Source organism: Danio rerio, chromosome 1 (genome assembly GCF_052040795.2).
Source record: "Danio rerio strain M-AB ecotype USA chromosome 1, GRCz13ab, whole genome shotgun sequence".
NCBI lineage: Eukaryota > Metazoa > Chordata > Actinopteri > Cypriniformes > Danionidae > Danio > Danio rerio.
Genome location: NC_141021.1, coordinates 55,523,317 through 55,544,684, shown reverse-complemented (window position 1 = coordinate 55,544,684; position 21,368 = coordinate 55,523,317). Strand labels below are relative to the sequence as shown.

The 21,368-nt window shown below is 37.4% G+C and overlaps 1 protein-coding gene and 1 long non-coding RNA gene across 37 annotated transcripts in view; one reads left to right on the top strand and one right to left on the bottom strand.

The window, feature by feature from the left end:
• The window catches only part of inpp4b (inositol polyphosphate-4-phosphatase type II B), a 405,764-nt gene that overhangs the window by 213,181 nt on the left and 171,215 nt on the right, over window positions 1-21,368 (bottom strand). For 7 of the 36 annotated variants that reach the window (XR_015477090.1, XR_015477089.1, XR_015477091.1 and 4 more), the window contains exon 1: window positions 6,098-6,331. The exons of 28 other annotated variants lie outside the window; for them this stretch is intronic. The gene's annotated coding sequence lies outside the window, so the exon portion shown is untranslated. Of the gene's footprint in view, window positions 1-6,097; window positions 6,332-14,197; window positions 14,330-21,368 lie in introns of those variants that run through there. One more of the 36 variants, XM_087237886.1, reaches the window with a different exon arrangement.
• Window positions 1-21,368, top strand: part of LOC147847018 (uncharacterized) — a 919,394-nt gene that overhangs the window by 860,383 nt on the left and 37,643 nt on the right. The gene's annotated exons all lie outside the window — the stretch shown is intronic.

The following is a 21,368-nucleotide window of genomic DNA, read 5'->3' as shown; positions in this document are numbered from 1 at the left end:
AATTAATCAGTGTGGCCATTTAAAAGCATTTCTTATCAATTTAATAGCCATTTTAATCAGTGTGGCAATGTAACATTTAATTTATTTCTTTGCTGTAGGTTTTTGAGAATGAATATGTTTACCCACAACACTTGCATCACTCAACAGTTCCTCAACAATGCTTAGTGGCTTAATATATTACAACAGTGTTTTTCAGTTTCTAAATCTAAATAAAAGTCTAAATGTGGTCATGACACATGTGGTCAGAACACAAACGAATCGCAGGTAATAAAGTATTAAGTATTTCTCCCAAAGAAAAGCCAGTCTAAGCAAAATGCTAGCAGGTTTCTGTAGCTCCGCCCCTTTGTCCTTGTTTGGTATCCCGCGGTCGGTGCGATGACGTTCGAACAAAATGTCAATGGTTGGCCTACATGTGGCTTCTTTTGCGTTCTTCAGATACTATCCACACCATCTTCCCCCATCCACACCGACACAGAGCAGCAGCGTTTTTGGTGTTCGGAAACTCCAGTGTAGTGTGGACGGAAGGTGTAACGGTGTCATAAGTTATGCGTTTTAAAACTAAAATGTATTAGTGTAAACAGGGCCTAAAAGTGTGGGAGTGAATAATAAAAACCATCTAATGACCTTTTACCCTACATTGCCTTCAGCTCTATTGTACTTAATGCGATAAATCCTCAGCCTTTCTTCTTCCTGATGCACTTTTATACAGACGCACTAACAACAGTGTGAAATCTTGATAAGAAACCACTTGCAGCGTAATGTTTCTCTTTGCCCGCTGTATTGTCTTTCTTCCTTCTTTTGCTGTCGAGGCGACTCACGAAAGACCAGACACCAGCGCACACATAGTCTCAGCCTCAGGATGAGTCACATGCGTTTCTATCTTATGTACTTTTCCAACTGTTGGTGGAGGAATTCTCTGCTTTTAAAGGGCATCCTCTGCACTGACCTCTTCTAAGCGAACACTTCCTTCCTCAGTGCTTTCACACTAATAGATCAGCTTTACGGCTGCGTTTCACGATAACAACCATACATGCATATACATATAAAACCTCAACTGCAGATACAAAGCAAGCTATTAATATTACTAAGCCGCGATCATGCACGTAGATATACACTGACACATATATCTCTATAGCCAGAAGAAGCAAGAGAATCTGTGTCATTAAAGCACATATTGAACATTGATGAGCGGTTTCTGAACGATAATGCATTAGCAAGGCATCAGAAGAAGTGTTGGGGTTTGTGTCGGTGTAAATGAAATGCTGCATCAGAGGCGTTCTGCCGCCGTCACGCAGCTTAGACACATATTTGGTCGACTCCACACACACACACACACACAGAGAAAAAAAACACACATGCAACATAAGAAAAGCTGATCAGTGAGCATGCAGATGTCACAGTGACATCATCGCTGCTGGATACACTTTAAACACTGCATGTTAGTCCAATAGAGCACAACTGAAAAAAAACTAAACACATTTTTATCAATAAGCACTTGATTTTTTTTATTATAACTGATGGATAAACCTGTGGAGACAGGGCTGTTATGAGTGCCAGTGTTGCTTTTGTTTAATATATCTGTTTGCATTACTTCAGCTTAATTGAATTACAACAATTAGGACTTAATAGTGGGACTAAATGGTGTGCATTTGTCTGTAAAGCCGGCTCTGTAATCAGCTACACTGTAAACTACATCGGATAAGTTGTTTGTTTTGAGGAAACCAACTGCGGTGAAGGATTTAAGTTTCGAAAGAAATGGTTTGAGTACTGTAAACTTTGTTATTGAGTCATATACACATATATTATTTGTGTTAATATTATCAAACATTTAGAGTATTAGTAACTTAAACAATACACTTCAGTTATCAATAACTGCTCGGAGTTCAGTTAATGGAACAAATAAAGTCTAAACAACCTTATAGCTACTCAAATGGTTTCAACTTGGGCTCATTCTGAAACATACATTTCAGGAGAATGTAGATTATGTAGCTAGAAGTATGTATGGCAGCATTTTGTCTATACAACAAACACTACCCGCTTGTTAAGTGTGAAGTCACGCAAAGGGGCTTCCGGGTTCAAGCGCTCTATGAAACTCAATGGGTTTCAAATTTCATCAAATAAATAGCTAATAATAAACGTTTACAAATCGATACAATACTTTCGAAAATCGCGATCGCAGTATGTCCATGCCTAATATCCGATGGCCAGAAAGTGATTAACTTTTTATAAATTGTTAAAATTTTGGTATTTGTGATGCAGCAAGCCCAGAGATTGTTGTGTACACTATGACTTTATATAAAATTTACTTTAATGTGTTATATGAATAAAAAGTTGTCTTACACGAGTATTTTGTCAATTCAAATGAGTGGCTTGGACCCGGAAACAGTATTACATACATCACCACTAAACAAGCGGACAGGGCACCGTTTCTTTTTTTGCTTGTCAGCCAGTTACCAGTTTGTCCAGTAGCTCGACACCTACGTCAGCAAACTTGAGAATCAGAGAGGATTTGACCATGATGACAGAGTTTGAGTCCAGTGAAGAACGGTTCCAGAAAGCGGTAAGAATAAAACAAAAGCCAAAAAATAAAGTAGTAAATAATAAGATGAGAATGTGGTAAAATCTAAAAAAAACAGTGAAAATCAGGCGAGAGTTTTTCTTTTTCTGGATTACTTTTGAAAACACTGTTGGTTGGGTTCAGGGAAAGGGGTGGGCGGGTCAATCTGTGCTTTTGAAAACACTGTTGGTTGAGTTTAGGGAATAAGGAGGGTGGGTCAGTCGATCGGTCAGATCTGAAAAAGTGTACACAGCGGCCTCTGGTGAATTTACAAAGACAAAAACTGCAAAAAAATGTAGTTCCTGGGACGTATTTGGCACTCTCCAACAATGTATATAGTGGATTTTTAAATTTTTAGAATGAGCCTGGGTTGAATGGTTTGGAACAAATTTGATAATAACATTCTAATAAGCAGTGACAAATGTGTTGCATCTTTACATTCCTTATTATCAGGAATATTATAAGAATAACTCAGATAAACTACATGTTATCATGGTCATGAGTTTATTGATCCAGTTGAATCAAATGAAAGCAGTTTAATCTTCTGTTTATCCTATGCTGTAAAGATTTCTCATAGACATTTGGGGCCTATTTGGTTGTTCTGCACAACTTGTGTGAGAAAGAGAGCGCACTCTGGCCTTTGGGATGAGATTTACTGCCAATCACGTCTCTGTTTTTTCTTATGTGCAAGAAAATTTACTGATGTTGATGTTGAACTATCATTAAGCCCTAATGGCTAAAATGGCGACACAGTGGCTCAGTGGTTAGCAAGATGGTCGCTGGTTTGAGTCCCAGCAGGGCAAGTTGGCATTTCTGTGTGGAGTTTGCATGTTCTCCCCGTGTTGGTGTGGGTTTCCTCAGGGTGATTGGGTTTCCCCAACATTCTAAACAGGCGTCAGGGGTTCCCAAACTTTTCAGCCTGCGACCCCCACAATGACAATGCCAGTGACTCGGGACCCCCAATATCCCCTGAGGTGGTTATAAATACAGAAATCTTGCATGCAATGGCGCAAACACACCAATAGACCCAAGTCTATTCTTCGTTTAATTTTTTTATGTATGTGAGTGCTGTAAATGTGCCAGAAAGTTTAACCTGGTGTTATAAAATCTGCTGCATCTGACGCTATTTCTGTCTTTAATATAATGTAATTACCCCAGGGGGCGCAATCTAATAGAAATAGTAACTATATACAACTATTTTTTTTTTCTTTTCAGTAGTTTATGGATAAAATATGGTAATTCTTATGGTTTAATAAAAATAGATGAATTTTTGGAAATCACCAGGCGACCCCCCCTTCATTGTCCCTTGGCCCCTCAGAGGGTCCCGACCCCCACTTTGAGAATCACTGCTATAGGTGAATTACATAAACTGAATTAGCTGTAGTGCACGAGTACGAGTGAGTGTGTATGGGTGTTTCCCAGTACTGGGTTTTGGCCAGAAGGGCATCTGCTGTGTAAAACATATGCTGGATAAGTTGGTGGTTCATTCCACTGTGGTGACCCCAAATGAATAAAGGAACTAAGCCGAGGGAAAATGGATGAATGCTAAAAGTGGTTCTATGGACATAATCATAGGGGAAACACTAAATTTACAAAAATAATGACTAAAAAATATATTCAACTGCTATTTAAAATGGTTAAGGCCCTAAATAGCACATATATCATAGGTGCTATAATGTAAGAGCTGTATAGCGCCTTAATCATTCCAAAGAACTGCTGAAAGCTTTTTTAGTTAATGACACAACCAACTTTAAATAAAAAGTTTAGCATTTCTCTATTGATTGTGTCATCTGCAAAGCTTCATAGGTCTGTAGTTCTTTCCATCAATAAAGCTGTTAACTGAACTTTCAGCCTTTTCTTTTTTGTCTGATTTTGCTGTATTTTTTTTGCTTTCAACCAAAGTTTCATTCAATCATTTTCCTTCGGCCTACTTTCTTTATTCATCGCGGATCACCACAGTAAACTTATCCTGCATATGTTTTACGCAGTGGATGCCCATCCAGGCACTGGGAAACACCCAAACACACTCATTCACACACACTCATACACTACAGCCAATTTAGTTTCTTGAATTCACCTTTAGCGCATGTCTTTGGACATCCACGCCAACACGGGGAGAACATCAAACTACAAAATAAACTGATTTGATGATGGCAAATGAATGGATAAAGAGCTTCTGTTGCTGAAAATACAGGCAGCCACTAATGCACTCGATTTATTCTGATTTTTATTTATTTATTACGCATTAAATTACAAAAATGCTCAAAGTACAGCAGTTGATTTTTGACTGATGTCTTACTCTGGCCACTTAATACACAAATAGTTAATATGACATAATTATTTATTCATTCAATCATTTTCCTTCGGCTTAGTCCCTTATTTATCAGGAGACACGACAGCGGAATAAACCGCCTAATTATCCAACACATGTCTTACGCAGCGGATGCCCTTCCAGCCGCAACCCAGTACACTGAAACACCCATTCACTCTCGCATTAACACTCATACACTACGGCCAATTTAGTTTATCCAATTCACCTATGCATATGTTTGGACTGTGGGGGAACACCCGAAGGAAACCAACGCGTACATGGAGAAAACATGCAAACTCCACACAGAAATGCCAACTGGCCCAGCTGGGACTCAACCAGCGACCTTCATGCTGTGAGGCAACAGTGCTAACCACTGAGCCACTGTACCGCCATGACGTAACTATAATTAAGCCAATAATAATCTCATAGTAAGTGCCAAATAGGGAATAAACTAATTTGATTATGGAAATTGTACATATGTTAATATGTTTTAATCTATTGACAGTTGCTCAATACATTCTTAATGAAGTAAATATACAGCCATTGATCAATGCGGTTAGCCATTCTCATCAAATCCATCACCAGCATCGCTGACCGAATCTAAAGTCTAAGTGGAGAACACTGAACAGTTCAAACAGAATTAAACCAGCAGTTTAATAACAAGCATCGAACAAAACCCTCACCGGATTTTTAATGCAGAGCTGCGTTGCGAAAAGAAACACAGATAAGCGAGTTTCCTCATAAGTGACGTTTCCTGACAGTCGTAATGAGTTATGATCACTGCTGCTGTCACACACACACACACACACTCACACACACACTCTCTCTCTTTTCTCAGAGACTTAAAAAACAAACTTCTGACCGCCTTCCCCTCATCACCGGAGGAAGTGTGCATGCAACACAAGCACATTCACACACTCTACCTACCCACCTCGCAGTCTAAATGCCGACACGCTTCTACAGTTTATATCGAACTAACTAAATATAACCCAAAACCCTGAAAGAAACTTTCCCCATGTCTGCAAAAAACCCCATCATGCACTTCATTTCAACATCAATCCTCGGACTACAAAAACGATGACACCTCTCGCCCTCCGAACCTGAAACACTTCTAATCCAAGAGCAATGTCAATCCGGCGGTCAGCTGGCTGACATGCATGTGCTTAAGAAAAAGCTCATGCAAGTCTAAAGCAGACAGTGTGTTGACATCAGGAAAGCAGCCGACTCACTTGTTACGAGAAGCACTCGCAGGTCCACAGAGGAAGAGTCCTGTCGCGGGGTAGAACCGCTTTAATGGGCTCCTGTGTGAAAACGCATGTCCTAACAATTATCTGCAGACCGGTCTGTTTGCAGCCTCCTTCCCATCTATGCATAACAGCGAACACACACATACACACACACACACGCACGCACGCACGCGCGTGCATATGAGGAGCACGCAGAGCAAAGACTCAGCCCGACTCAATAAACCACTGCAGATCTGAGCTGACGCCAGAGAGAGAGAGAGAAAGAGGGGAGGGAGTAAGACTGGGGAGGCGTGTAATACTGAGAGATTAAGGAAGGAACAGAAAGAGAGAGAGAGAGAGACAGAAAAAGAGACACGCAGACGGGTTAAACAGTGACAAGGGTCAGTGACTCAACAGCTTCTTGAATTAACATGCACAAACACATGCTGATTGTGTGTGAACGGTGCATGTAGTCGGGTTTGTTCTGCAGTCGGAGGAATTACGGTTTTACGGCTTAAAGCTAATCCATAAGCACGCACATGCATCAGAGCAGCGTTTTTTTTGAGGATAAAAAGAGGCCGTGGCTTATCAAGAGTATGGGTAGAGTGATAACATAATGACATTCAAATATAAGCAAAAAAATAACATTATGAGACTTAAACTCAACACAGGCCATGTTTTATTTATAGTAAAGGCAATTTATAACAGCACTGAAGAGTGTTTCTGGAGATGTTACTCTTCGTTAGAGGTGTAATGGTACACACATTTAATCAAATTTAAAGGCCCGTGCACACCGAGACGTTATTAGCTCGCATTTTCTGTCAACGTTTAACTCCTTGTGACTAAATAAAGGTCGTCAATGTGATCGTGGAAATCGCACAAGAGGCCAGGTGCAAAATTGTCTTTTAAAAAAAAAACGCCTATTTCTCTTTTTTTTTTATTTGACGCGCTTTTGTTCACGTGCACGAAGCTGCTGAAGTTACAGTAAACAGCACTTGGAGGCGCTCAAGCGCAAAACTGTCAATGCGAGCGCACATTGAAGAAGATGCCCAGAGGCGATATGAATGTGGAGCTGCTTACTGCACTGGTGAACAATAATCATTTCTTCATCGAAAGAGCTGGAGCTACTGCTTGAACCATCCATGCTTGTTTGAGTCACCAGTAACTTTAACAACAAGCGCGTGAACTTCCTCTCTTCCGTGTTATAAGCGGGTGTCAGAAGCTTAAAGTTGTGCAGCGCCATCTAATGTCAAAACTGATTTTGCATACTCTTCAGCTTGACGCCAGTGAAAATCGATTGGGTTTAAATACTTAAAGACGTCTGACGATAAACGCAAACGAAAAGCATCCCGGTGTGTAGGAGCCTTAAGCCTGAATTCAATCTAAACGCTTTGGCATTCAAATTTGCTTTGAACTTGAAAGAGAGAGAAGCAGGTTTGACCTGTCAGTGGGTGCACATGGCTCCTGAATAGCATAAAAGTAAGAGAAATAGTGAGTTTCTTTTTTATTTCAACAGCCTTTTTTACTTTAACTCATTGAAAAGAAACAGTGTATAACAGTTTCATAATAAATAAAATTATTGTTAAAAATTTAATTATGTTTTGGGTGGCGCGGTGTAGTGCTGTCGTCTCACAGCAAGAAGGTCGCTGGTTCGAGCCTCGGCTGGGTCAGTTGATTTTTCTGTGTGGAATTTGAATGTTCTCATCGCGTTTGCGTGGGTTTCCTCCACATGCTACGGTTTCCCCCACAGTCCAAAGACATGTGGTACAGGTGAATTGGGTAAGCTAAATTGTCCGTAGTGCATGAGTTAGAATGAGTGTGTATGGATGTTTCCCAGATGGGTTGCAGCTGGGAGGGCATCCACTGCGTAAAACTTATGCTGGATAAGTTGCCCCAGATTAATAAAGGGACTAAGCCGAAAGGAAAATGAATGAATCGCATATAGTTAACTATTAGATGTGGGTAAATGGTGCGTTTCAATCCGACTACCACCACAAGTAATTTACAAACCTGTGTGAAGCACTGCAGTGTACTGTAATCATACATGCTAATTTCACATACACACTTACAGTCAGAATTATTAGCCCCAATTTGAATTTTTTTTCCTTTTTAAATGTTTAACAGAGCAAGGAAAGTTTCAAAGTATGTTGATAATGTTTTTTCTTCTGGAAAAAGTCTTATTGGTTTTATTTTGGCTAGAGTAAATGCAGTTTTTAATTTTTTTTAAAAACATTTTAAGGTCAATATTATTAGCCCCTTTAAGCTGTATTTTTTTCCGATCTAAAGAGTCTACAGAACAAACCATCATTATATAAAAACTTGCCTAGTTACCCTAACCTGCCTAGTTAACCTGATTAACCTAGTTAAGCCTTTAAATGTCACTTTAGGCTGTATAAATGTGTCTTGAAAAATATCTAGCAAAATATCATTTATTGTCATCATGGCACAGAGAAAATAAATAAGTTATTAGAAATGAGTTATTAAAACTATTATGATTAGAAATGTGTTGAAAAAAAATTATCTCTACGAACAGAAATTGAGGGAAAAAAATAAACGGGGCTAATAATCCAGGGGGGCTAATAATTCTGACTTCAACTGTATGCTGTTATCAAGACAAGGAAATGCATGTGGCAAAATGAATCCACTTTTTCCTCAAGAATAGAAACATCCAAGCAAAGGAGTGTCACGACTAGGAATCTAAGCAAGGAACAACAGAGACGAGGATCCAAGTGCAGGTAAAATAAAATTATATTAAAGTAAAACAGGGACAAACAGAAGTGGCTGGTACAATAAGGGCAATCCAAAAATGTAGTCAAAAAACTGGCATAAGGTCAAAACAGGTGGCAAACAGGATCAAACAATAAACAAGCTAAGGTCAATACAAAACAAAGACCTACAAACATACAACAACAGCAAATACTCCATCTTAAACTGGTGTATGTGTGGTGAATAAATAATCTGAATAATCAGTGATCACAAGTCTCAGCTGTGTGTGTGTGTCTCATCAGCTGTGATGAACAGCTGGTGTTTGGCATGGCCTGATAGGATTTGTAGTTCCTAAACATGACATTTGTAGTTCACCAGCGATCTGTCAGGAGTGGATTGCTGGTGATCGTGACAAGGAGGATAAAATAGCATAAATAGATTGATAACACTTGCCTTCACTCCCTTTACAGATCCTCCATACACTCTCAGAAAAAAATCTGTCATTATTTTACCTAAAAGCTTCACATTGGTACCCTAAAAGTACATTTTTGTATCTTAAACGTGCATATTAGTTCTCATAAAGTACCAAAGTGTACATTGTGATACCCTAAAGGCCCACTGGCAGCTTATTATACCTTTATTTCATAGATTTTAGTGCTGTGATTGGGCGACTTTCATTTCTAAATCACTAAACAGGTCAAACTACTGAAAGTGTATGGACTAATTACAGAGTAAACTACAAAAGCACTCAGATTTCACCACATTTGTTCACGTCTGCATCGTGCTGACCTTGATGTGAGGGTTTTTCAACTCTGTTAAATGAAAGCTGCACCTTCTTTACATGACAGCTGCGGTGTTTACAGATAATTTGATGACTAATGGCCTGAAAAGAAGGTGAATATTAATAACTGAACAACAGTCAGCAATCACGAATAAAGCTATAACACTGCACTGGTCTTTGGTGTAGCCTGCAAATGGTTTAAAACACAAAATTGCTGCAAATTCTGCAGACTGAGCTGGTCTTTCAACCTAGAGCTTCACACTGAGGTTTCACACCATCATTACCTCAGTTTACAGTACGCAAACCTGTTGCATTGAGATTATTTCATCTGCAATAGCTGCAAATTCACAAAATTAAAAATGTGGCCTTTGAGAAAGAAGGTCCCTGGTTCGAGCCCCGGATGGGTCAATTGGCATGTCTGTGTGGAGTTTGCATCTTTTTGTTGTTTTTAGCATAAGAAATAATCAATAACATAAACAGTACAAAAAAACAAAAAACAAAAAAAAAAAAGGGGGGTGGGGGGTTGAAATTGTGAAAGCCATTTCAAAATACACAAATAGACGGACACAACATAATACAACATCATCCAGAAAGCATAAGGAAATAAATAGAATTAAATATGAAACAAAAATAATTTACAGAGAAATACGTAGGCTCCACAATTCGACTTACTCCAAACCAATCCCTCTTATAAAGAGTTACAAGTCAGCATTACTGATATAAAACATAATTGGGCTCCAGATTTTTAAAAATGTGTTTAGTTTGTTTGTCATCCCATATGGCATTTCCTCCATGGGCAACATGTAACTTAAGCTCCTAATCCAAATTTCGAAGACAGGCACATAATCTGACTTCCAATTTTGTAAAATTATTATTTTTTGCTAATATCATACACAAAAAGTTTGCATTTTCTCTTTATGTTTGCGTGAGTTCCCCTGCAGTCCAAACACATGCGCTATAGGTGAATTAAACTGATCGTAGTGTATGAGAGTATGTGTGTGTGTGTGTGTGTGTGTGTGTGTGTGTGTGTGTGTGTGTGTGTGTGTGTGCGTGTGCGTGTGTGTGAATGAGTGTTTATGGGTGTTTTCCAGTACTTGATGGCAGCTGGAAGGGCATTCGCTGTGTAAAACCTATGCTCATATGGTTGTCAGTCCAATCTGCTGTTGCAGCCTCTTATAAATAAGGGACTAAGCTGAAGGAAAATGAATGAATGAATAAATGAATGAATGAATAAAAATGCCAATATAATTAAAATACAACCACTTAACAAAATGAAAATTTTAGAATAAAAAAACAAATACTAATTTATTGATGCATTAAAAGTTAAGGAAATTTACAAAAAAATATTTAATTGTGACTATAAAAATAAATAAGAAAATAGGAAAAAAAACTTAAAATCAAATATTTTTTATCCAATTTTATTTATTTAAATTCAGCTGTTAAATTAGGCGTTTTAAACTGTTCTACTTGACATCTGACTAAACCAATGGACGTATGATCAAAAGGAAAGCTAACTATGATTGGCCACTTCAGATGTCAATCAAACTCTCTTCTGGTCTGTGTGGGCGGGTCTAAACATATATAAGCTGCTTATTCTGAGCAGTCTGATGATCAAAAGTCTGACAACATGAGACTGTTGCATAATCTCTTACACCACTGGAGCTGCATGATGACAAATTCATATATTATAAATAAATGACTTTTTTTCAATCACTCAAACAGCGCTGACCTCTGAGACGGTCAATATGATCAACAGCTCACACACATCATAGGCCTCTATTTCAGTATCTTAGGCATGTTTGTTTATGGTTAATCTGGTCAACGTTTGAATGCTTTATTGTGTGTTGGATATTTGTTGTCTATGGTAAATGTTGTGTTGTTGTGCTAGATTACATTATCAGTTGTAATTGTGATACAAGCAATAACACTTCTTGAATGATATTATCAGAATGAACCTATAATTCATATTTTTGAAGCAAAAGATATTCCAGAGTTTTTAGATGCACTTGATTTAAAACTGACACCAAAAATTTATTAATAATAAATATATTACTTAAGTAATAAATAGTACTTCTGTGAGAATTTTTTTGAATTGAACTAACTTAAATATCTTAAATTTTACTGATTGTGAAAAACACAAGCCAATTTTATTGAAGAGTAAAATTATATTGTCGAGTCGAGAGGCGTCATTTTACCAGCGTTACCATGACAGCAAGCAGCAGGAACAAGTATACTACAAAGAAATGTCCTGTCGGCGTGTTATTTGAGCACATTTAGCTTTTTTGGTGAGCATGTGTGGTTCATGCATAGATAAGTATACCTGTACATGAGCAGATTATCAAGCTATTTTGAACTTTGACCAAAGTGTGTTAATGCTAGTCGATGATGTCCTTGGTTTTTTGGGGGGGGGTTGTTTGTTTTCTTTTCTTTTTTTTTTCTTTTTTTTGTGTTTATTAAACTTTTCAGATATAACAAAGTATTTTTACAGAGAAATTTAAACAAATATTATTCCCACACCTACCCTCTAAACAAGTTGAAATTACATTCATCATTTAAAGAAAAAAGAGGAAAAAAAATTACTCATGATAATAGCAAAATAATAATAAAATAAATAAAAACAATTAAGTAAATAAAATGAAGAAATTATAAAAAATAAAATAAAAGTAAAGTTAAATAAATAACCCAAAATTATTTAAAAAATTGAGTCCTCGGGTATTTATAAAGTACCTAATCATGTGACATGCTCAGAAAAAAAAAATCTAAATGGGTCCCATGTTTCAGAAAATGCCCCAGTATTGCCATTTATTTTAAACCTAATTTTTTCCAAGTGGATGAAGCTCATTGCATCTTGCAACCAGTTGTCAAAACTCGGAGGAAATCTTTGTTTCCATAATAACAGAATACAACGTCTTGCTAATACGTCTTGCTTGCACTGGCTTTTCTAATCTGGAAGTTTGGCATTCACCATTTTGACAATGGAGGAGTAGGATCTCATCCACTTTTTTTTTTACAAATGTCAAAAAAAATAAAAAATGAAGCAGTTGGCCTAATGGTTAGGGAGCTGGACTTGAGATCAAAAGGTTGCAGGTTCGATTCCCTAGCAGGAATTGAAGATTTAGATGAGCAAATTAATTGCACAATTTCAATATCCAGCTGTGAAGTCCCTGAGCAGGGCACCTAACCCCTATTTGATGCCCACTGCACCATGTGATAGATCTGTCAAAAGCAGAGGACAAAATTCATGTATGGCTAACCAGACTTGACAATACTCACTTCAGTTTACATTTATGAGCCCTCTGGATATATATTTATTCATTCATGACTAGGCATGGGCTGGTACAAGTTTCTGATGGTATGATAACCTTGGACAATGATTTTAGAGTTTCACGGTATCACGCTGTTGTGTTTACTGCTCTAAAATAAGTTCTTTTTAATTGTCTGGGTAAAAAAACAACAACGTTTTCCCCCACTGAACATAATACATTTTATTTTAGGAAACATTTATAATATTTTGAAACAGTGAACATGTCAGGCTAAATAATTCAAATAAATGTTTGACTTCTGCTGTCTTTATTAGTTTCAATAACACAGACTTAGACTTCTTTACAACCCATAAAACCCCTTATATATACCTTCTGACCCGTATAACAGAATTTTTTGGCAGTTTTAAAACCGTGACTTTTCCAAACTAAGGTAAACCTTGAAACCGGTTATCATCCCATGCATTCAAGAAAGGCCTAAACCAGCATAAAATCACGCATAAAACCTGGTTGGGTCAATATCTCACATAGTCATTTTCCTGAATACCACCATCAAACTGAAATTATCACATAAAGATTAAAAAAAAGGTCAAACTACACTGATAAAAGTTCTCTTGCACTCAAACAACATCAAACTCAGTCACATAATGCAAGAAAAAACTACCATATTCTGTTTCGTGACATGATTTTCCTGATTATTATGCAGCAATGAGCTCATGTGAGCATGCACACTGTCTCTTAAAGACTTACTTTAGTTGTATTTACTTAAAGTAATAGTAATCATTTCGTCATCCTCGGCTTGTTCCAAACTTGTTTAAGTTTCTTTCATCCCTTGAACACAAAAGAAGATATTTTGAAGAATGCTGGGCAAAACGACAGCCATTGTCTTCCATACAATTAATCTCCTAACATTATCTTTGTGTTCAACGGAAGAAAAAAAATCATAAACGTTTGAACCCACTGAAGTTTGAGTAAATAGTGAGGCTGTTTTGACAAAACATTACATTTAACCCTACACTTTAAAAGAATACTGGTTGCCTTAATTTTGTACTCTGAATGAAATTAACCTTATGAGTCATTTGATTGTAAATGATATTAAACTGACTTAAAACAGCTTGCATAACTTATAAACTAAGTTCAGAAGAACACCACTAACTTAGTTTAACAAGTTACAATGAACTAAAAACGTATGTTGTCATGACTAACTGACCATATGACTTTTAACAGTGTACACTTCAATCAAATCAACACAGAAGCAGCATGTCAACTCTGTCTACTAAACAAGAATCATGTTTACCATAGAAATACAAAATGCAAAGAAATGATTCATCAGAAAAGCCGCAGCCAGTGACCTACCAGCTTGAACCTGAAGCCCAGTAATGCTTGTTAACATCCATAAACAGCCGTTGAATAAAAGCGTTACACAGCAGATGTGTCCTTGATCAGAGTTACTTCAGATACTAACACAGCAGAGTTCACAACTCCTTCTAGGAAAGACGGCAGTGTGGAGTCATTCCTCAACAAGCCTCTGCTCGCCTCAGATCTTCACATGACCCATACAAGCCAATTACAAAAGAGCCAACAACAGGCAGGCTTTAACAACCAGCTCCGAATTGACTGAATGACAATTCAATAGAATTTCAACAGTGTTAGGCAAGACAAATACACACATTTTACCAGGCTAGATGAAATGCAGCATTGTCAAAACAATTCGCACACACACACACACACACACACACACAAATATATATATATATATATATATATATATATATATATATATATATATATATATATATATATATATATATACACACACAGTTGAAACCAGGTGTTTACATACACTCTAAAGAAAAGAAACATAACTATTTTTTTTTTTAAATGTCGGATGGTAAATCATACTAAACGTTTACTATTTTAGGTCCGTTAGGATTACCTAAATGATTTACATTTGCTAAATGCCAAAATAATGAGATAATTTTCTTTCTCAGAATCTTTAATTAATTTCTAGACAGTCAAAAGTTTACACACATTTCCTTGGTATTTTTTTTAGCTTTGCTTTTAAACTGTACAACTTTGGTCAAATGTTTGGGTCTCCTTCCACAAGCTTAGTTTGAAGGAATTTTTATCCCATTCCTCCTGACAGAATTGGTGTTACTGAGTCAGATTTGTAGGCTGTCTTGCTTGCACAAGCTTTTTCAGCTCTGCCCACAAATTCTCTATAGAATTGAGATCAGGGCTTTGTGATGGCAACTCGAAAACATTCCCTCTGCTGTCCTTAAAGCACATTTTAATTAATTTGGCAGTGTGCTTATAGTCATGGTCCGTTTGGAAGACCCATTTGTGGCCAAGTTTTAATTTCCTGGCTGATGTCTTGAGATGTTGCTTCAGTATTTCTACATATATTCTTTCTTCATGATGCCATCTATGCTGTGAAGTGGACCAGTCGCTCCTGCAGCAAAACAGCCCCACAACATGATGCTGCCGCCTCCATACTTCACAGTTGGGATGGTGTTCCTAGGCGTGTCAGCTTTCCCCTTTGTCCTCCAAATGTAAGACTGGTCATTATGGCCAAACAGTTCAATCTTAGTTCCATCAGACCACAGGACATGTCTCCAAAAATTAGTCTTTTCCCAGTGTTATTTAGCAAATTGTTATCTGTTTTTTTTTTGTTAATTCTGGCTTGATGATTTTCCCATCTTGTCACACAAGGAAGCAGTGTGTTTGAGGTTTTCCTTAAATACTATTCTACAGTTGTGCCTCCAATTAACTCAAATGTTGTCAATTAGCCAATCAGAAACTTCCAAAACTTTGACTCCATCATCTGAGCATAATAATATTATTATTATACATACACAATAAACTTATTGTATGTAAACTTTACTTTCAAGAAAAGTAAAAAAAAATGTGTCTCTCGTTATTCTGCTATTAAGCATGACAGAAACACATTAGATAATACTAACGTAACTAAAAGAGAAAAAGTTTAGTCGCATTAACATCTGACTTTTTTAAAAATGGTTATGTGCCTATTTATTGTGTATGTAAACTTCCGGTTTCAACTATATATATATATGAGCAATTCCAGCGTTATAAATGTGAAATCTGCAGTAAAAACTCAAAACATAAATTCATATAGTATTTGTTAACATTATATTGAAACATCAGTTTAGATTTTTCAGAACAACTGACCACAGTGTTAAAGGACCAGAAAATAGCAATTTGTAAACATGTTTTGCACTTTAAATGAGGAAAATAAACATGCGTTATGGATGTGACAAAAAAAGATCCGCAGGTTTGCCACTAGTGTGACTTGGGTAAATCAAATATAATTGTTTAAAACACTGATAGAGACATTTTTGGGTATTTCTAAAGTACTGTAAAATGTTGACATTTGCCTGAAATGGCTCATTCATATATATATATATATATATATATATATATATATATATATATATATATATATATATATATATATATATATATATATGTATATAACATAGCTAAATCATTAAATGATTACCATTTATTCTCTCTGAAAATGTCCCAAATGTTGTATGATGACAGCATGTTCATGAGCTAAACAACGTATTTTATTCATTTTCAGTTACAGTATTACAACTCTACATCCCTCTTCCTCCATGCAGTTTTAATTGGAAGTGACTTGAGTTTAAATGCATTTTTAATTCAGAGCCCTCATCTTCATCACCCAACACACTCAAACTCCATCAGTCTCCTGTTTTCAGCAAAACATCAGCCTGACTGTACATTACCCTGCTTCATCTCACCAAATGAATAAATAAGTGGACGTGAAATATTGATCCGAGTGGAAACGACTCTGTTATGCGAGAAGAAAGAGACGGCAGAGTGCTACGAGAGGCAGAAAACTGTTTCTATTAGCCAGTTTAATGTCTTTAATAGACAGCAGTATGTCCAGCGATCAGACGTAAACATGTGAATGTCAGTGCAGGAAGTGTCCTGTAATCTCACAATGAGCGTTTACAGAGTTAATCTGACTAAACTCACAGTCACCTCAGGTCTCTGATGAGAGAAAGAGAGAGAGAGAGGAAAACCCACAGCTTCAGTATCAGACTCCATCACTGATCCAGATCAGAAACATCCACTGGTCAAACTATTGGTTTCACTGCAGCATAACCTAATTCCCAGCATGAGAAATAAAGTTGTACAATACAGCAGAAGTCATATTATTAGCTCTCCCTGTATATTTTTGTCCCAAATTTCTGTTTAACGGAAAGATTTTTAAACAGAAAAGTTTTAATAACTCATTTTAATAACTGATTTATTTTGTCTTTGTTATGATCACAGTGCATTCTTACTATTAGGATACTAGTATAAGTGACATTTAAGGGCTTAACTAGGTTAATTAGGCCAGTGGTTTTCAAACTTTTTCAGCCGAAAGCCCCTTTGTGTAGGGCGAATTCTTTTGTGCAAAGTGCAAAGATGCATTCTGCATGAATGTCTTTCGAATCCGCGAATGTGGTGAACATTTTGCAGCAAAAACTGGTCGCATACAACAATTTCATGCACTCACACAAATGCTCCCAAGTATATTTTGAGGTCAAATAAATCAAATTTCCAAAATGGCCGCAATTTTGAGCCCTGTTACTTTAGATACAATCCGCTTGTTAAGTGGTGACGTGTTGGTGACGTATATAATACTGTTTCCGGGTCCAAGCCGCCATTCATTTGAGTGGAGAAATCATTCGTTTATGATCACGTTTTATTCCTATCACACATTAAAGTTAATTTTATATAAAATCATAGTGTACACAACAATCTCTGGGCTTGCTGCATAACAAATACCAAAAATTTAACAATTTATAAAAAAATAATCACTTTCTGGCCATCGGATATTAGGCATGGACATATATACGGCGATCATGATTTTCGAAAGCCTTAAATCGCTTTGTAAACGTTTATTATTACCGTTTCATGAGTCTCCCCATTCAGTTGAATAGAGCGCTTGGACCCGGAAGCCGCTTCGCGTGACGTCACACTTAACAAGCGGATATAAGATGAATTAACTACTAGATTTAGGTGTCAGAATAGCATTATGAGTTTCTATTGCTGCCTTACTAAATTATTATTAAATAGTAATTTGATTAATATATGTTCATTATCATGTTGTGGTTTATCATCACAATACATAGCATTCCATCTATAGCACACTTTATATTTCATAAATCACAAATATACAGCGCCTATATCACCAGAACTAGCATTAAATACATGATATATGATGTTTACGTTGTGTTTCTGATTCTGTGTGATGTGAGAGTTTAAGGCTTTTTTTATCTGAAAGCATCAGGTGTGTTTGATAAGAGCCCTTCTGCCTTCCTCATCCTCCAGTCTCTCTGAAGATCACAGGTAAATGCAGATAAAACCAGCACAACACACAGATTTACAGGCCTGATCATCAAAACAGCACAGAGCACCGTTTCTCTCAATAACACACACTCTGAGCACTATCAGTGCATCCTCTGACCGCTCCGCTCTTCTAGTAACTGTAATGTGCTTTGACTTTAAAGACTTCAAGCTCAAGGTCATTTCAGTCAGTCAAACAGATACAGTCATATAACTGGATGAATGAATGAAAACAGCTCAAATAACCTGTGGCGGAGCTGAGGTAGAAACAATCAGGATGATGCTCAGAAGAGAGCCAACATACACACTCATACATACACATGTTGATCTTGAAAACATGTCAACTTTTCAAAATGCCTCAAGTGCACCGTGAGTCATGTGACAAGAACTGGCCGATCATACTTTACTTTGTATGGAATATATATGTCGGAAGACTAGTTACCTCTATAGGGTTGTCACGATGCTGGAATTTGATGCCAATTGCTACTGAAATTTAAAAAATGTCCATTTCTTGCTAACATTTAAGCGCTGTTGAGCACGTCCTTAAACAGGGATGATTTGCCATTGTGCTCAACAGAAATGATTGTGATTGGCCGTGAAGGTCATCCGTTCACTGATCTCACCGCTGTTTACTTCCCTACACTGTTTAGGGAAGGAGGATGGAAGATCAGTTGATCGCTCGCTCAGTCAATAGCAGACTCTGGTAGAATTACGCGAAAGCAGCAGGCGTGAATGGCACTCGCAAAAGAAACTTAAGATCTCAGAAAGCATACACAGCACCCTCTGGTGGATTCGCAAAAAGCAAAGCCTGCAAAAAAAATGTAGCTCCTGGGAAGTATTTGCCGCTCTCCAGATTAGTATATAAGTGTACGTTTTCAGAATGAGCCTGGATTGTGTTTAACAGACACCAGTATCTTAAATCCTTGAAAGTTTTTAATATTTTTATTCTTAAACATAAAAAATGTATGCACAATTTTTATGGGTTTGCGTATGTTTTATGGGGCCATTCACATATCGTGGCTAAAAGCAGGTGGAAAGCGCGGGCACATCACTTCCTTGATCATTTTCAACACGTTTGGCACTCGCGCTTCTTTTTTGTCTGACATTTCTAGGTGATCGTGAACAGTTTTCTCATGACATGCTGACAAAACATTGCTGCAGCTCTGATACAAGTTTTATTTATAGATAAAATTAAAAAGTACTGCAGTGTTTGGAAGTTCTGTGTTTGTCTGAGGTAATTAGGGCTGTCACGATACTGGAATTCGATACAAATCGGTACTGAAATTTTTAAAAGTCCAATTTCTTCGAACATTTAAGCGCTGTGGAGCATGCTCCTAAACAGTGCTGATTTGAAGGTTATCAGTTCATTGAACTCATCGCTCTTTACTGCAATGAAAAATCTTTTACTACAATGACAAATCAGCGCTGTTTAGGAACCTTTTCCACAGCACTTGAATGTTTGCGCAAATTGGATGTTTTTAAAATTACACTACTTTGTAACAAATTCCAGAATCGTGACAGCCCTAATTACCTCAGACAAACACAGAACATCCAAACACTGCAGTGCTTTTTAATTTAATCTATAAATAAAACTTGTATCAGAGCTGCAGCAATGTTTTGTCAGCATGTCATCCTCTGAAAAAACTGTTGACAATCACCTAGAAATGTCAGACGACAAAAGAGCGTGAGTGCAAAACGTGTTGAAAATGGTAAAGTAAGTGATGTGCTCGCCATTTCCACACACTTTTAGGCGTGATATGGGAATGGCCCCATAATACATACGCAAGTCCATGAAAATGTACATAGTTTTGTTAAAGATAAAAAAATTTAAAACTTTCCAGGATTTAAGATGCTGGTGAATGTTAAACACAACCTAGGCTCATTCTGAAAACGTCCCCCTATATACAATTCTGGAGAGTGCAAAATACGTCCCAGGAGCTACGTTTTTTTTGCAATTTTTGTTTTGCGAATCCACCAGAGGCTGCTGTGTATGCTTTTTGAGATCTTAAATTGCTCTTGCGAGTGCTATTCGTGCCTGCTGCTCTCGCGTAAATCTATCAGAGGCCGCTATTGGCTGACTGATCGATCGACTGACTCCCTATCCTCCTTCCCTAAACCCAACCAACAGTGTTTTCAAGAGCACCAATTGACCCAATCACCCCCTTCCCTAAACCCAAGTGTTTTCAAAAGCAATCTAGAAAAAGAGAAGCGATCTTTTTTACCACGTTTTCAGATTTTACCACATACTCACCCTGTTATTTACTTCTTTATTTTATTTTTTGTATTCTGCTTTTGTCTTATCCGCTTTCTGGAACCGTTCTTCACCGTACACCAGTCATGGTTAATTCCTCTCTGCACCTCAAGTCCGCCGACATACATGGCGAGCTAATGGACAAACTGGTAGCAGCGGGAAAGCCGTTCATACGGAGGTAAGCAGTCAGCTGGTGAGCACGAAAAGGAATGATGTCATACCGCCACCATATTGTTCATTTTAAAGCCGAAATGCAGCCATACGTACTTCTGGCTACATATTCGTGATCTCCAGTAATGTATATAGGGCTACGTTTTCAGAATGTGCCTATATTGGCTAAACATGTCATAACGGTTTTGTAAAAAGGATCCGTGGCCAATCAGCAGTGTTTAAGAGCGCGCTCAACATCGCCCAAATGTTAGCAGGAAAATGAGGTTTTTAAAAATTCAGTACTGATTGATACCGAACTTGATACTTTTGTCAACACTATATAGACAACATCACTTAACACATCACACAAAAACACTGGAGACTTAGCTGGTCCACTGTTCAGCAATAACGTGTTAATTACACACTCACTCCACCACAAGCTACACCACAGGTAACATCCATAACAGCACAACAGGGACACTTATAAGCACAGCTGATGATTTTAATGACACATTTAGATGTTATAAAGATTTAGTGTTTCATTCAAGTGTCTTTGCAGTAGGTTTGCTAAAATAAGCTGCGTGCCTCCTGAATTTGTCATTTTGTCATTTACAACACCACCACCCACACGAGCACTAGACCTCACTCCCACAACAGGCCTCTGCATTCATCACAAACATCTCAGTTCTGGACAAAGCAGATCATTAAACGTGTGTCTACTGGAGCGGTACGTCAAAACAAATC